Below are 15,457 nucleotides of genomic sequence, written 5' to 3'. Positions count from 1 at the left end.
TTTTCTTTCGGCGGCCCATCCTTAGAAGGGACCGCCTCCCCGTTGAGGGGCCAATGGCCACCTCCCCCGGGCGCTCCCATCCGTAATGGGTGACGCCCCCCCATAGGGATCTTCCAATTACTGCTCACCGATCATGACCTTACCGCCACAGGCCGGATAGTTGACCGGCTATCCGGACCCCCCACAACTCCTGCCTAAAGGTCATGTTTCAAACTCTTTAGCCAATCTATGAGGTCTCCTATGAGTAACTCATTCCCCACCCGGGACAAATGGACCCCATCTCCCAAATACATACTGTCCCCCTTGATACAACCATGCGGAATAGAATGCAGTGCCCTTGAACGAAACAATCTGCCCAACTTGTTATTTACTTTCTTCACTGAGTGATTCAGAGCAGAAACCGAAATCGCCCCCCGCCACACTTTTCGTGGAATCATATGGGACCATGCAATTGTGCACCCTGGAACTCTTCTCGCCAACCAACTTACAGTGGAAAGCATTGCCTCGAGAAGCAGTCGTCTACCAGTGGTCACCAAATCATTACCCCCAAGATGGACTATGATTATAGACGGCGGTGACCCTCGAAAAAGGATTGAAACTGGTCAATACAGAGCCCGCCCCTTCCATAGAAGGTCACCCTGTACCCGTACCCGTATTCCCCAGCCATGTGAATCATGTCACCTGCTTCGAATACGTCCGCGGCACGCCTCACGTATGAGTGGCCCACGATCCACACCACTTTTTCCGCAGCCGGTGATGTCTGACCGGTGGTTCCCAGGTGTCGGGTCGACTGCTCAGTCCGCCCCGCCTCGTAAGCTTGCGAAACTGTAAACCAAACAAAAACAAGAAGCGTGAGAACATGATTACCGCTTCACAACATGTGCAACCGCACATACCTCTTGTAACAATTCGAGGACCAACGCCCCAAACGTTTCACTTTTTCCACACTCAGACCCCTGGCTGTAGCTTCAGTAGCAGCCCCTATCCAAAAGGAATGGGTCCCAAACTCGCCGGGGTTCAAACCCGCGGCCGAAATTGACATTGAAAGCACCCGCTGGAACTGAAACCTCGTCAGTGGGGTGGCGTCAGAGTGTCTCAACAAGGTCCCCCCCCATGATGCCACCCTCTGCGCTAAATATTCCTCTACGCAAACAACAGGGCACATGGGAGATCCGGGAATCCTATGTATGACTATGCAGTCCCCAATCGCACCCTGATCGGCCTTGGACCTGACAAACGAGACAGTCATCCTCTCCATCTTAACCTGAATGTGCTCTCGGCACAGTCCCCCCACCGTATCCTGCTTGTTCTTTGCCACCAGTTCGCTTACCCGCATAGCCCCATGGAATGCTAACGCAAAAGCGGCTCGGAATAACACTGTTTCATACTGGGATGAACACGTCGCAGGGAGTACGGAAAATAACAGGGCCAACCTATCCAGACCTATCGGGTGTCTCTCATCTACTCTGCGACCCTCAAGGCGTTGCCACCCACGTAGCGCTTTCTGCACCACGAAAGACGCTGTCGGGTCCTGGATCCCATGAGCCTTCGCCATAAAGGAAATGGCGGCCCGATGCCTCTGGTCCGTAGCTACTGATTTGCCTGCCTGATGTAAGGACAGCGAAAATGTTACGACAAACTCTTCCTGGCCCCAAAGCTCCCCCCTAGCAGAACCCAAAAAGGACCAATAGGAACAAAACGCCCCTTCATATGCCTTCCTTGTCCTGGGTGCTAAACTCTCTCCCACGAGGTTTTGTAGTTCGGGGCACCGAGAGACCAGAGAGCTTCGGGAAAGGGTGCCGCCACCGGGTCCGCTGTGGGCAGAAAACCCCAGAAGGCCTGCATACGGAAACGAGAAAGCGCATCAGCCGCTTGGTTCAGCACCCCTGGGACATGTCGCGCCCTAAAGAGCACATTCAACTGCATACACAACAATACAATTTCTTTAAGCAGTCTTAGAATCCATTTACAACGTGCTGCCTGACTATTGATACACACAACCACGGTCATGTTATCAGACCAGAACACCACAGAGTGATCTCGGAACCCCTCAGGCCATGTTTTCAGGGCCACCAAAATGGGGAAGAGCTCGAGGAAAGCAATGTTACTTGTCAGCCCGCACTCGTGCCACCATGACGGCCATTTCTGAGCCGACCATTGCGTACCGAATATGGCGCCAAAACCTACACTCCCCGCCGAATCTGTCCACAGCCCCAGCTCCTCGGAGGACACCGCCGGCTTGTTCCAGACAACTCGACCATTGAAATCTGCCAGGAATGCCAACCAAATGCGCATGTCCTGGCGAATCTCTGCCGAGAGCCTCGTGCGGTGATGTCCCTCCTTAAGGCCGACCATGGCTTGTGCAATCGAGCGGGAAAAGGGGCGGGCCATTGGGATTACTCTAAGGGCAAAATTCAACTGGCCCACCGTTTGTTGCAATTGATGCAGGTTTACCTTAGTCTCTCGAATACATGTTTCAAGGGATGCCCTGAATTTCAACACCTTCTCTTTGGGCAACCGAAAACAACCTTCCTCCGAGTCGAGCTCGATCCCCAGAAACTCGAGTGAAGTCGAGGGACCCACAGTCTTACCTGGTGCCAATGGCACGCCAAAGTGATTCATTAAGACACAAAACTCTTTTAAAGCCTGTCCACATTCCGGATCCCCGGCTGCCCCCAGGAACAGAAAGTCATCGAGATAATGCATCACATGCTGAAAACCCGTCTTTCTTGTGAATACCCATTGCAAAAAACAACTGAACTTTTCAAAATAAGCACAAGATATGGATTAACCCATTGGCATACATTTATCCATGTAATAGCGACCCTGAAACATGAAACCAAGGAGACGCTGATTGTCTGGGTGTACCGGGAGCAACCGGAACGCTGACTCGATGTCCGATTTGGCCATCAGCGCTCCGGGCCCCAGGCGATTCAACATGGCGACGGCCTCATCGAAAGATGCGTACCGCACCAAACACACTTCCGGGTCTATCGCATCATTCACGGAAAGACCTTGTGGGGCTGACAAATTATGTATTAGCCTAAACTCACCCGGGTCCTTCTTGGGGACCACCCCTAAGGGGGAACAAACAAAGTTAGCAACCCGTGGTAACTCGAATGGACCGGCAACCCGCACTCGAGTCACCTCTTTCCCAATCTTTATCTGTACCACCGCCGTATGCTTCAGGACCGACTGTTGGTTCTTACAACTTGTTTTACCCTGAAAATCCCCCACCGGAATGCGGAAACCATACGAAAACCCGTCTCGCAACACCCCAGCGGAGACATGATCCGGGTATTCATTGAGCCAAGGAATCATTGCCATGGTATCAACCGGGGTAGGTAAAGGCGCCCCTCGGACTATTTCAGACCTGTTTGGCGCTTCCCCTACCACCGTTATCACCCGTTTTGGCTCTGCACATGGTCTCGGGATGAGAGGACTGTCCACACCCCCCACATTCGTGTCTAAACTTGCATGCCCCCTGAGGCCTTGTACATTTTCCCCTGTTAAAATTCCAACAAATCCCCTTTTTACCTGCGTTGCCACTCGACTTCGAGTGATGCTCGTTACCTGCACCCGTCCGAAAGGGTGTCCCAGAGGTTTGGCGGGAAGACTCACCCCCGACACCCCCCGACAATGGTACCTTTAACATGCCTGAATTCTCCATTTTTTGCCAAGAAATGGAGTCATAACAATCCCAAGTTAAGGCTGGGTCGTGCTCCTTAGCCTTCCTAAAAATATTGTCATAACAAAACCACTGATTGCCCTCGTACGCTAGAGAATATTCCATGATACGTGTCTGATAAATAGGTAATTCCGTCAACAACTCAGGCCTTCGCTCACCCATAATGGAGGTGAAAATGCCAAACGCTCTGCCCCAAGTACCTATGTTCTCGTTGACCTTAAAGGCGGCCATTTTTGCGCGCCAAATACTCGGATGCATAAGCTCTTTTTGGCCCTTCACATGCTCGATCTCGTAATGATCAGTAAGCAAAGAAAACATGTTCACATACTTATCAGCCCAAATCTTTTCCTTAATTTCGAGTGGAACATGCTGGGCCACTTTCTCCCTTCGTGAGGGTACAGACCCCTCCCCCGCAATCGGCAGTAGCTGCTTACCTGAACTAGGTGCTGTACTTGCTGCCGAACTCGCGCCTGCTGCAATCTCAGCCACCGGAACCTGTGGGGGAACAGAAGATGGTGCCTTCGCAGCCTCTCTAGATTCCCGCAATTGTCTCATTACTGCCCTGGCGTCGTCCGCCGTGGTGCCCTCACTATCTTTTCCCAACCACGCTGCCAGTTGTGCAGCCAACTCGGGAGGCATATCTTCCCCGTTCACGGGGGTGACTACCACGGGGATCGGATGCCCCTCCTTCGGAACCGGGATTGGCTCCTCTATCGGTGTATCGGGAACCGGGGCCTCCCCCCCAGGTGCCCCCCTCTTGGACCTCTTGCCTCTCCCGCTAGGGACAACTCCCGGCAATGCTGGTCCGACGATTCGCTTCGGGCCTCCCTCCCCGTTCTTTACCGCCATCTGTTTCTTCAACTCGGCTACCTCCTTCACGAGCATGCGGAGCATTTGATCGGTACCGACCCGCTTTCCGACCTTCTTGCCCGGCATTCTCCAACGAAGATATCTGTAAAACAAGAACAAAATTACAACGCTCAAAATTGGCTCTTCGTTCCGTCTCGAGCTCACGTGCAGCGGGGAGGTGCAGCTTCAGAGCACAGGAACAAGAGGATGCTTTCTTGGCTTGTTGCTCCTTTTATCCGTCTTCGGGCGGGCGTAAACCCGCCTCTGCCTGCCTCCGGGGGCGTGGCCGGCGGCGTCAGCGTCTAGGACAACCCACTCCAGGGCGGGAAAAGGCGCGCCCCGGCTACGCCGCTTCGGGCATACCAGCCGAGACTCGCCTCCCGCCCAAGATGGCCTCCCGGGGGGATCGGGGTACTCCACCATACGTTCGGGGGGACCGAGTGGTCGCCCCTTTCCATTAAAACATATGAATCTTTGCGTAGTGATTGAGTATCTTTTCGTGTTTAAGATTACAATACATATAAAGAAGAATTTATAGCAGAAACACATTTTCATCATCAACAATAAATTATTTATGCATTTTTTACTATTACCGTTGGTGCTGTGGCTTAGTGGTTAAAGCTCCTATCTCGTAAACAGGAAATGCTGAGTTCAAATCTCAGCAGCATTTAACTGTTTTCTTCATGCTTTCCGAATAATTTTCATCAAACAAGTGTTGAATACAATTTAAGTATAAACATCTGGTTCTATGAACTTTAGAATAAGTTATCTTAAAAATTAAATAAAATACTTGGTATTGTGAAGATTTTTGTAGGAATGCATTGATTGAAATAGGGAAAAGAAAATGACAAAGAACAAGATAGAGGTGAATGATCACTCTATTGTTGAATTCAATTAATCCATTCTTCAGCAAGGTATATTTTAAAATGATATGAATAGGGTAAACTTCAAATTAGAGAGGTGTTTTTGAATAAGTGAAGAGTCGTCATTCATCTTAAGTGTTTGAGTAGAGAAGTGTGTGAACTTAGAAAAGAATATGAAAGTGAAAAAGCAATATTCTCTTGAACACCATAAAGAAAAGTGTTTCAAATTTAAGAATCAAGTGGATGCTGTGGCTTAGCTGGTTAAAGCGCCTGTCTAGTAAACAGGAGATCCTGAGTTCAACTCTCAGCAGTGCCTTGCTTTTCGCATTGTTATATAACAAATCATTTTCATTAGGTCTTATTCCGATACAATTAAAATATAAAAGTCTGATTCATCTTACTGTTGAACAGATCATCTTAAACCTTATAAAAACACAAGTATTTTCAAGATTATAGAATGAATACTGTTATTGCCAAATGAAAAAAATACATATCTATGAGAAAGACGTAGATGAAATTTCTACCTAGATTTGAGCAATATTATTACCTTCATGATTTTTTTTTTAAAGAATTCAAGAAATGAAATTGAGTTTTATAAGAGTACCTGTTTATTAAAACATATTAATACTTGCGTAGTGATTGAGTATGTTTTCGTGTTTAAGATTACAATACATATAAAGAAGAATTTATAGCAGGAAACACATTTTCATCATCAACAATGAATTATTTATGCATTTCTTACTATTACCGTTGGTGCTGTGGCTTAGTGGTTAAAGCGCCTGTCTCGTAAACAGGAAATCCTGAGTTCAAATCTCAGCAGCACCTAACTGTTTTCTCCATGCTTTCCGAATAATTTTCATCAAACATGTGTTGAATACAATTTAAGTATAAACATCTGGTTCTATGAACTTTAGAATAAGTTATCTTAAAAATTAAATAAAATGCTTGGTATTGTGAAGATTTTTGTAGGAATGCATTGACTGAAATAGGGAAAAGATAATGACAAAGAACAAGATAGAGGTGAATGATCACTCTATTGTTGAATTCAACTAATCCATTCTTCAGCAAGGTATATTTTAAAATGATATGAATAGGGTAAACTTCAAATTAGAGAGGTGTTTTTGAATAAGTGAAGAGTCTTCATTCATCTTAAGTGTTTGAGTAGAGAAGTGTGTGAATTTAGAAAAGAATATGAAAGTGAAAAAGCAATATTCTCTTGAACACCATAAAGAACAGTGTTTCAAATTTAAGAATCAAGTGGGTGCTGTGGCTTAGCTGGTTAAAGCGCCAGTCTAGTAAACAGGAGATCATGAGTTCAAATCTCAGCAGCGCCTTGCTTTTCTCATTGTTATATAACAAATCATTTTCATTAGGTCTTATTCCGATACAATTAAAATATAAAAGTCTGATTCATCTTACTGTTGAACAGATCATCTTTACCATCATAAAAACCCAAGTATTTTCAAGATTATAGAATGAATACTGTTATTGCAAAATGACAAAAATACATATCTATAAGAAAGACGTAGATGAAATGTCTACCAAGATTGGAGCAATATTATTACCTTCATGAAATAAATTGTAAAGAATTGAAGAAATGAAATTGGGTTTTATAAGAGTACCTGTTTATTAAAACATATTAATACTTGCGTAGTGATTGAGTATGTTTTCGTGTTTAAGATTACAATACATATAAAGAAGAATTTATAGCAGGAAACACATTTTCATCATCAACAATGAATTATTTATGCATTTCTTACTATTAACGTTGGTGCTGTGGCTTAGTGGTTAAAGCGCCTGTCTCGTAAACAGGAAATCCTGAGTTCAAATCTCAGCAGCACCTAAATGTTTTCTCCATGCTTTCCGAATAATTTACATCAAACAAATGTTGAATACAATTTAAGAATAAACATCTGGTTCTATGAAGTTTAGAATAAGTTATCTTAAAAATTAAATAAAATGCTTGGTATTGTGAAGATGTTTGTAGGAATGCATTGACTGAAATAGGGAAAAGAAAATGACAAAGAACAAGATAGAGGTAAATGATCACTCTATTGTTGAATTCAACTAATCCATTCTTCAGTAAGGTATATTTTAAAATGATATGAATAGGGTAAACTTCAAATTAGAGAGGTGTTTTTGAATAAGTGAAGAGTCTTCATTCATCTTAAGTGTTTGAGTAGAGAAGTGTAGGAACTTAGAAAAGAATATGAAAGTGAAAAAGCAATATTCTCTTGAACACCATAAAGAAAAGTGTTTCAAATTTAAGAATCAAGTAGGTGCTTTGGCTTAGCTGGTTAAAGCACCTGTCTAGTAAACAGGAGATCCTGAGTTCAACTCTCAGCAGTGCCTTGCTTTTCTCATTGTTATATAACAAATCATTTTCATTAGGTCTTATTCCGATACAATTAAAATATAAAAGTCTGATTCATCTTACTGTTGAACAGATCATCTTTAACCTTATAAAAACCCAAGTATTTTCAAGATTATAGAATGAATACTGTTATTGCAAAATGAAAAAAATACATATCTATGAGAAAGACGTAGATGAAATGTCTACCTAGATTGGAGCAATATTATTACCTTCATGAAAAAAAATTGTAAAGAATTCAAGAAATGAAATTGGGTTTTATAAGAGTACCTGTTTATTAAAACATATGAATCTTTGCAAAGTGATAGAGTATCTTTTCGTGTTTAAGATTACAATACATGTAAAGAAGAATTTATAGCAGAAAACACATTTTCATCATCAACAATAAATTATTTATGCATTTTTTACTATTACCGTTGGTGCTGTGGCTTAGTGGTTAAAACTCCTATCTCGTAAACAGGAAATCCTGAGTTCAAATCTCAGCAGCATTTAACTGTTTTCTTCATGCTTTCCGAATAATTTTTATCAAACAAGTGTTGAATACAATTTAAGTATAAACATCTGGCTCTATGAACTTTAGAATAAGTTATCTTAAAAATTAAATAAAATACTTGGTATTGTGAAGATTTTTGTAGGAATGCATTGATTGAAATAGGGAAAAGAAAATGACAAAGAACAAGATAGAGGTGAATGATCACTCTATTGTTGAATTCAATTAATCCATTCTTCAGCAAGGTATATTTTAAAATGATATGAATAGGGTAAACTTCAAATTAGAGAGGTGTTTTTGAATGAGTGAAGAGTCTTCATTCATCTTAAGTGTTTGAGTAGAGAAGTGTGTGAACTTAGAAAAGAATATGAAAGTGAAAAAGCAATATTCTCTTGAACACCATAAAGAAAAGTGTTTCAAATTTAAGAATCAAGTGGGTGCTGTGGCTTAGCTGGTTAAAGCGCCTGTCTAGTAAACAGGAGATCCTGAGTTCAACTCTCAGCAGTGCCTTGCTTTTCGCATTGTTATATAACAAATCATTTTCATTAGGTCTTATTCCGATACAATTAAAATATAAAAGTCTGATTCATCTTACTGTTGAACAGATCATCTTTAACCTTATAAAAACCCAAGTATTTTCAAGATTATAGAATGAATACTGTTATTGCCAAATGAAAAAAATACATATCTATGAGAAAGACGTAGATGAAATTTCTACCTAGATTTGAGCAATATTATTACCTTCATGAAAAAAATTGTAAAGAATTCAAGAAATGAAATTGGGTTTTATAAGAGTACCTGTTTATTAAACATATTAATACTTGCGTAGTGATTGAGTATGTTTTCGTGTTTAAGATTACAATACATATAAAGAAGAATTTATAGCAGGAAACACATTTTCATCATCAACAATAAATTATGTATGCATTTCTTACTATTACCGTTGGTGCTGTGGCTTAGTGGTTAAAGCGCCTGTCTCGTAAACAGGAAATCCTGAGTTCAAATCTCAGCAGCACCTAATTGTTTTCTCCATGATTTCCGAATAATTTTCATCAAACAAGTGTTGAATACAATTTAAGTATAAACATCTGGTTCTATGAACTTTAGAATAAGTTATCTTAAAAATTAAATAAAATGCTTGGTATTGTGAAGATTTTTGTAGGAATGCATTGAATGAAATAGGGAAAAGATAATGACAAAGAACAAGATAGAGGTGAATGATCACTCTATTGTTGAATTCAACTAATCCATTCTTCAGCAAGGTATATTTTAAAATGATATGAATAGGGTAAACTTCAAATTAGAGAGGTGTTTTTGAATAAGTGAAGAGTCTTCATTCATCTTAAGTGTTTGAGTAGAGAAGTGTGTGAACTTAGAAAAGAATATGAAAGTGAAAAAGCAATATTCTCTTGAACACCATAAAGAAAAGTGTTTCAAATTTAAGAATCAAGTGGGTGCTGTGGCTTAGCTGGTTAAAGTGCCAGTCTAGTAAACAGGAGATCCAGAGTTCAAATCTCAGCAGCGCCTTGCTTTTCTCATTGTTATATACCAAATCATTTTCATTAGGTCTTATTCCGATACAATTAAAATATAAAAGTCTGATTCATATTACTGTTGAACAGATCATCTTTAACATCATAAAAACCCAAGTATTTTCAAGATTATAGAATGAATACTGTTATTGCAAAATGACAAAAATACATATCTATGAGAAAGACGTAGATGAAATGTCTACCTAGATTGGAGCAATATTATTACCTTCATGAAATAAATTGTAAAGAATTCAAGAAATGAAATTGGGTTTTATAAGAGTACCTGTTTATTAAAACATATTAATACTTGCGTAGTGATTGAGTATGTTTTCGTGTTTAAGATTACAATACATATAAAGAAGAATTTATAGCAGGAAACACATTTTCATCATCAACAATGAATTATTTATGCATTTCTTACTATTAACGTTGGTGCTGTGGCTTAGTGGTTAAAGCGCCTCTCTCGTAAACAGGAAATCCTGAGTTCAAATCTCAGCAGCACCTAACTGTTTTCTCCATGCTTTCCGAATAATTTACATCAAACAAATGTTGAATACAATTTAAGAATAAACATCTGGTTCTATGAACTTTAGAATAAGTTATCTTAAAAATTAAATAAAATGCTTTGTATTGTGAAGATTTTTGTAGGAATGCATTGACTGAAATAGGGAAAAGAAAATGACAAAGAACAAGATAGAGGTGAATGATCACTCTATTGTTCTATTCAACTAATCCATTCTTCAGCAAGGTATATTTTAAAATGATATGAATAGGGTAAACTTCAAATTAGAGAGGTGTTTTTGAATAAGTGAAGAGTCTTCATTCATCTTAAGTTCATGAGTAGAGAAGTGTGTGAACTTAGAAAAGAATATGAAAGTGAAAAAGCAATATTCTCTTGAACATCATAAAGAAAAGTGTTTCAAAATTAAGAATCAATTGGTTGCTGTGGCTTAGCTGGTTATAGCGCCTGTCTAGTAAACAGGAGATCCTGAGTTCAACTCTCAGCAGTGCCTTGCTTTTTTCATTGTTATATAACAAATCATTTTCATTAGGTCTTATTCCGATACAATTAAAATATAAAAGTCTGATTCATCTTACTGTTGAACAGATCATCTTTAACCTTATAAAAACCCAAGTATTTTCAAGATTATAGAATGAATACTGTTATTGCAAAATGAAAAAAATACATATCTATGAGAAAGACGTAGATGAAATGTCTACCTAGATTGGAGCAATATTATTACCTTCATGAAAAAAAATTGTAAAGAATTCAAGAAATGAAATTGGGTTTTATAAGAGTACCTGTTTATTAAAACATATCAATCCTTGCGTAGTGATTGAGTATCTTTTCGTGTTTAAGATTACAATACATATAAAGAAGAATTTATAGCAGAAAACACATTTTCATCATCAACAATGAATTATTTATGCATTTTGTACTATTAACGTTGGTGCTGTGGCTTAGTGGTTAAAGCGCCTGTCTCGTAAACAGGAAATCCTGAGTTCAAATCTCAGCAGCACCAAATGTTTTCTCCATGCTTTCCGAATAATTTTCATCAAACAAATGTTGAATACAATTTAAGAATAAACATCTGGTTCTATGAACCTTAGAATAAGTTATCTTAAAAATTTAATAAAATGCTTGGTGTTGTGAAGATTTTTGTAGGAATGCATTGACTGAAATAGGGAAAAGAAAATGACAAAGAACAAGATAGAGGTGAGTGATCACTCTATTGTTGAATTCAACTAATCCATTCTTCAGCAAGGTATATTTTAAAATGATATGAATAGGGTAAACTTCAAATTAGAGAGGTGTTTTTGAATAAGTGAAGAGTCTTCATTCATCTTAAATGTTTGAGTAGAGAAGTGTGTGAACTTAGAAAAGAATATGAAAGTGAAAAAGCAATATTCTCTTGAACACCATAAAGAAAAGTGTTTCAAACTTAAGAATCAAGTGGGTGCTGTGGCTTAGATGGTTAAAGCGCCTGTCTAGTAAACAGGAGATCCTGAGTTCAACTCTCAGCAGTGCCTTGCTTTTCTCATTGTTATATAACAAATCATTTTCATTAGGTCTTATTCCGATACAAATAAAATATAAAAGTCTGATTCATCTTAGTGTTGAGCAGATCATCTTTAACCTTATAAAAACCCAGGTATTTTCAAGATTATAGAATGAATACTGTTATTGCAAAATGAAAAAAAGTACATATCTATGAGAAAGACGTAGATGAAATGTCTACCTAGATTGGAGCAATATTATTACCTTCATGAAAAAAATTTGTAAAGAATTCAAGAAATGAAATTGGGTTTTATAAGAGTACCTCTTTATTAAAACATATGAATCCTTGCGTAGTGATTGAGTATCTTTTCGTGTTTAAGATTACAATACATATAAAGAAGAATTTATAGCAGAAAACACATTTTCATCATTAACAATAAATTCTTTATGCATTTTTTACTATTACTGTTGGTGCTGTGGCTTAGTGGTTAAAGCTCCTGTCTCGTAAACAGGAAATCCTAAGTTCAATTCTCAGCAGCATTTAACTGTTTTCTCCATGCTTTCCGAATAATTTTCATCAAACAAGTGTTGAATACAATCTAAGTATAAACATCTGGTTCTATGAACTTTAGAATAAGTTATCTTAAAAATTAAATAAAATGCTTGGTATTGTGAAGATTTTTGTAGGAATGCATTGACTGAAATAGGGAAAAGAAAATGACAAAGAACAAGATAGAGGTGAATGATCACTCTATTGTTGAATTCAACTAATCCATTCTTCAGCAAGGTATATTTTAAAATGATATGAATAGGGTAAACTTCAAATTAGAGAGGTGTTTTTGAATAAGTGAAGAGTCTTCATTCATCTTAAGTGTTTGAGTAGAGAAGTGTGTGAACTTAGAAAAGAATATGAAAGTGAAAAAGCAATATTCTCTTGAACATCATAAAGAAAAGTGTTTCAAATTTAAGAATCAAGTGGGTGCTGTGGCTTAGCTGGTTAAAGTGCCTGTCTAGTAAACAGGAGATCCTGAGTTCAACTCTCAGCAGTGCCTTGCTTTTCTCATTGTTATATAACAAATCATTTTTATTAGGTCTTATTCCGATACAATTAAAATATAAAAGTCTGATTCATCTTACTGTTGAACAGATCATCTTTAACCTTATAAAAACCCAAGTATTTTCAAGATTATAGAATGAATACTGTTATTGCAAAATGAAAAAAAAAATACTTATCTATGAGAAAGACGTAGATGAAATGTCTACCTAGATCGGAGCAATATTATTACCTTCATGAAAAAAAAGTTGTAAAGAATTCAAGAAATGAAATTGAGTTTTATAAGAGTACCTGTTTATTAAAACATATTAATCCTTGCGTAGTGATTGAGTATCTTTTCGTGTTTAAGATTACAATACATATAAAGAAGAATTTATAGCAGAAAACACATTTTCATCATCAACAATAAATTATTTATGCATTTTTTACTATTACCGTTGGTGCTGTGGCTTAGTGGTTGAAGCTCCTGTCTCGTAAACAGGAAATCCTGAGTTCAAATCTCAGCAGCATTTAACTGTTTTCTCCATGCTTTCCGAATATTTTTCATCAAACAAGTGTTGAATACAATTTAAGTATAAACATCTGGTTCTATGAACTTTAGAATAAGTTATCTTAAAAATTAAATAAAATACTTGGTATTGTGAAGATTTTTGTAGGAATGCATTGACTGAAATAGGGAAAAGAAAATGACAAAGAACAAGATAGAGCTGAATGATCACTCTATTGTTGAATTCAACTAATCCATTCTTCAGCAAGGTATATTTTAAAATGATATGAATAGGGTAAACTTCAAATTAGAGAGGTGTTTTTGAATAAGTGAAGAGTCTTCATTCATAAGTGTTTGAGTAGAGAAGTGTGTGAACTTAGAAAAGAATATGAAAGTGAAAAAGCAATATTCTCTTGAACAACATAAAGAAAAGTATTTCAATTTTAAGAATCAAGTGGGTGCTGTGGCTTATCTGGTTAAAGTGCCTGTCTAGTACACAGGAGATCCTGAGTTCAACTCTCAGCAGTGCCTTGCTTTTCTCATTGTTATATGACAAATCATTTTCATTAGGTCTTATTCCGACACAATTAAAATATAAAAGTCTGATTCATCTTACTGTTGAACAGATCATCTTTAAGCTTATAAAAACCCAAGTATTTTCAAGATTATAGAATGAATACTGTTATTGCAAAATGAAAAAAATATATATCTATGAGAAAGACGTAGATGAAATGTCTACCTAGATTGGAGCAATATTATTACCTTGATGAAAAAAAATTGTAAAGAATTCAAGAAATTAAATTGGGTTTTATAAGAGTACCTGTTTATTAAAACAAATGAATCCTTGCGTAGTGATTGAGTATCTTTTCGTGTTTAAGATTACAATACATATAAAGAAGAATTTATAGCAGAAAACACATTTTCATCATCAACAATAAATTATTTATGCATTTTTTACTGTTACCGTTGGTGCTGTGGCTTAGTGGTTAAAGCTCCTATCTCGTAAACTGGAAATCCTGAGTTCAAATCTCTGCAGCATTTAACTGTTTTCTTCATGCTTTCCGAATAATTTTCATCAAACAAGTGTTGAATACAATTTAAGTATAAACAACTGGTTCTATGAACTTTAGAATAAGTTATCTTAAAAATTAAATAAAATACTTGGTATTGTGAAGATTTTTGTAGGAATGCATTGATTGAAATAGGGAAAAGAAAATGACAAAGAACAAGATAGAGGTGAATGATCACTCTATTGTTGAATTCAACTAATCCATTCTTCAGCAAGGTAAATTTTAAAATGATATGAATAGGGTAAACTTCAAATTAGAGAGGTGTTTTTGAATAAGTGAAGAGTCTTCATTCATCTTAAGTTCATGAGTAGAGAAGTGTGTGAACTTAGAAAAGAATATGAAAGTGAAAAAGCAATATTCTCTTGAACACCATAAAGAAAAGTGTTTCAAAATTAAGAATCAAGAGGGTGCTGTGGCTTAGCTGGTTAAACCGCCTGTTTAGTAAAAAGGAGATCCTGAGTTCAACTCTCAGCAGCGCCTTGCTTTTCTCATTGTTATATAACAAATCATTTTCATTAGGTCTTATTCCGATACAATTAAAATATAAAAGTCTGATTCATCTTACTGTTGAACAGATCATCTTAAACCTTATAAAAACCCAAGTATTTTCAAGATTATAGAATGAATACTGTTATTGCAAAATAAAAAAATACATATCTATGAGAAAGACGTAGATGAAATTTCTACCTAGATTTGAGCAATATTAATACCTTCATGAATAAAAAATTGTAAAGAATTCAAGAAATGAAATTGGGTTTTATAAGAGTACCTGTTTATTAAAACATATTAATCCTTGCGTAGTGATTGAGTATCTTTTCGTGTTTAAGATTACAATACATATAAAGAAGAATTTATAGCAGAACCACATTTTCATCATCAACAATAAATTATTTATGCATTTTTTACGATTAACGTTGGTGCTGTGGCTTAGTGGTTAAAGTGCCTGTCTCGTAAACAGGAAATTCTGAGTTCAAATTCCAGCAGCACCTAACGGTTTTCTCCATGCTTTCCGAATATTTTCATCAAACAAGTATTGAATACAATTTAAGAATAA

At 37.6% G+C, this 15,457-nt stretch overlaps 7 non-coding genes across 7 annotated transcripts; all 7 read left to right on the top strand.

The window, feature by feature from the left end:
* Positions 1 to 6,152: 6,152 nt before the first annotated feature.
* On the top strand, positions 6,153 to 6,225 carry TRNAT-CGU (transfer RNA threonine (anticodon CGU)). Its single transcript has one exon. It is a non-coding gene; the product is annotated as a tRNA-Thr (tRNA).
* A 945-nt stretch (positions 6,226 to 7,170) lies between these two features.
* Positions 7,171 to 7,243, top strand: TRNAT-CGU (transfer RNA threonine (anticodon CGU)). Its single transcript has one exon. It is a non-coding gene; the product is annotated as a tRNA-Thr (tRNA).
* A 1,454-nt stretch (positions 7,244 to 8,697) lies between these two features.
* Positions 8,698 to 8,771, top strand: TRNAT-AGU (transfer RNA threonine (anticodon AGU)). Its single transcript has one exon. It is a non-coding gene; the product is annotated as a tRNA-Thr (tRNA).
* A 435-nt stretch (positions 8,772 to 9,206) lies between these two features.
* Positions 9,207 to 9,279, top strand: TRNAT-CGU (transfer RNA threonine (anticodon CGU)). Its single transcript has one exon. It is a non-coding gene; the product is annotated as a tRNA-Thr (tRNA).
* A 1,964-nt stretch (positions 9,280 to 11,243) lies between these two features.
* Positions 11,244 to 11,316, top strand: TRNAT-CGU (transfer RNA threonine (anticodon CGU)). The gene has a single exon. It is a non-coding gene; the product is annotated as a tRNA-Thr (tRNA).
* A 434-nt stretch (positions 11,317 to 11,750) lies between these two features.
* TRNAT-AGU (transfer RNA threonine (anticodon AGU)) lies at positions 11,751 to 11,824 on the top strand. The gene has a single exon. It is a non-coding gene; the product is annotated as a tRNA-Thr (tRNA).
* A 946-nt stretch (positions 11,825 to 12,770) lies between these two features.
* TRNAT-AGU (transfer RNA threonine (anticodon AGU)) lies at positions 12,771 to 12,844 on the top strand. The gene has a single exon. It is a non-coding gene; the product is annotated as a tRNA-Thr (tRNA).
* Positions 12,845 to 15,457: the final 2,613 nt, after the last annotated feature.

Source organism: Lissotriton vulgaris, chromosome 12 (assembly GCF_964263255.1).
Source record: "Lissotriton vulgaris chromosome 12, aLisVul1.2, whole genome shotgun sequence".
Lineage (NCBI taxonomy): Eukaryota > Metazoa > Chordata > Amphibia > Caudata > Salamandridae > Lissotriton > Lissotriton vulgaris.
The sequence above is the reverse complement of the archived record's forward strand: the minus strand, read 5'-3'. Positions and strand labels throughout refer to the sequence as shown.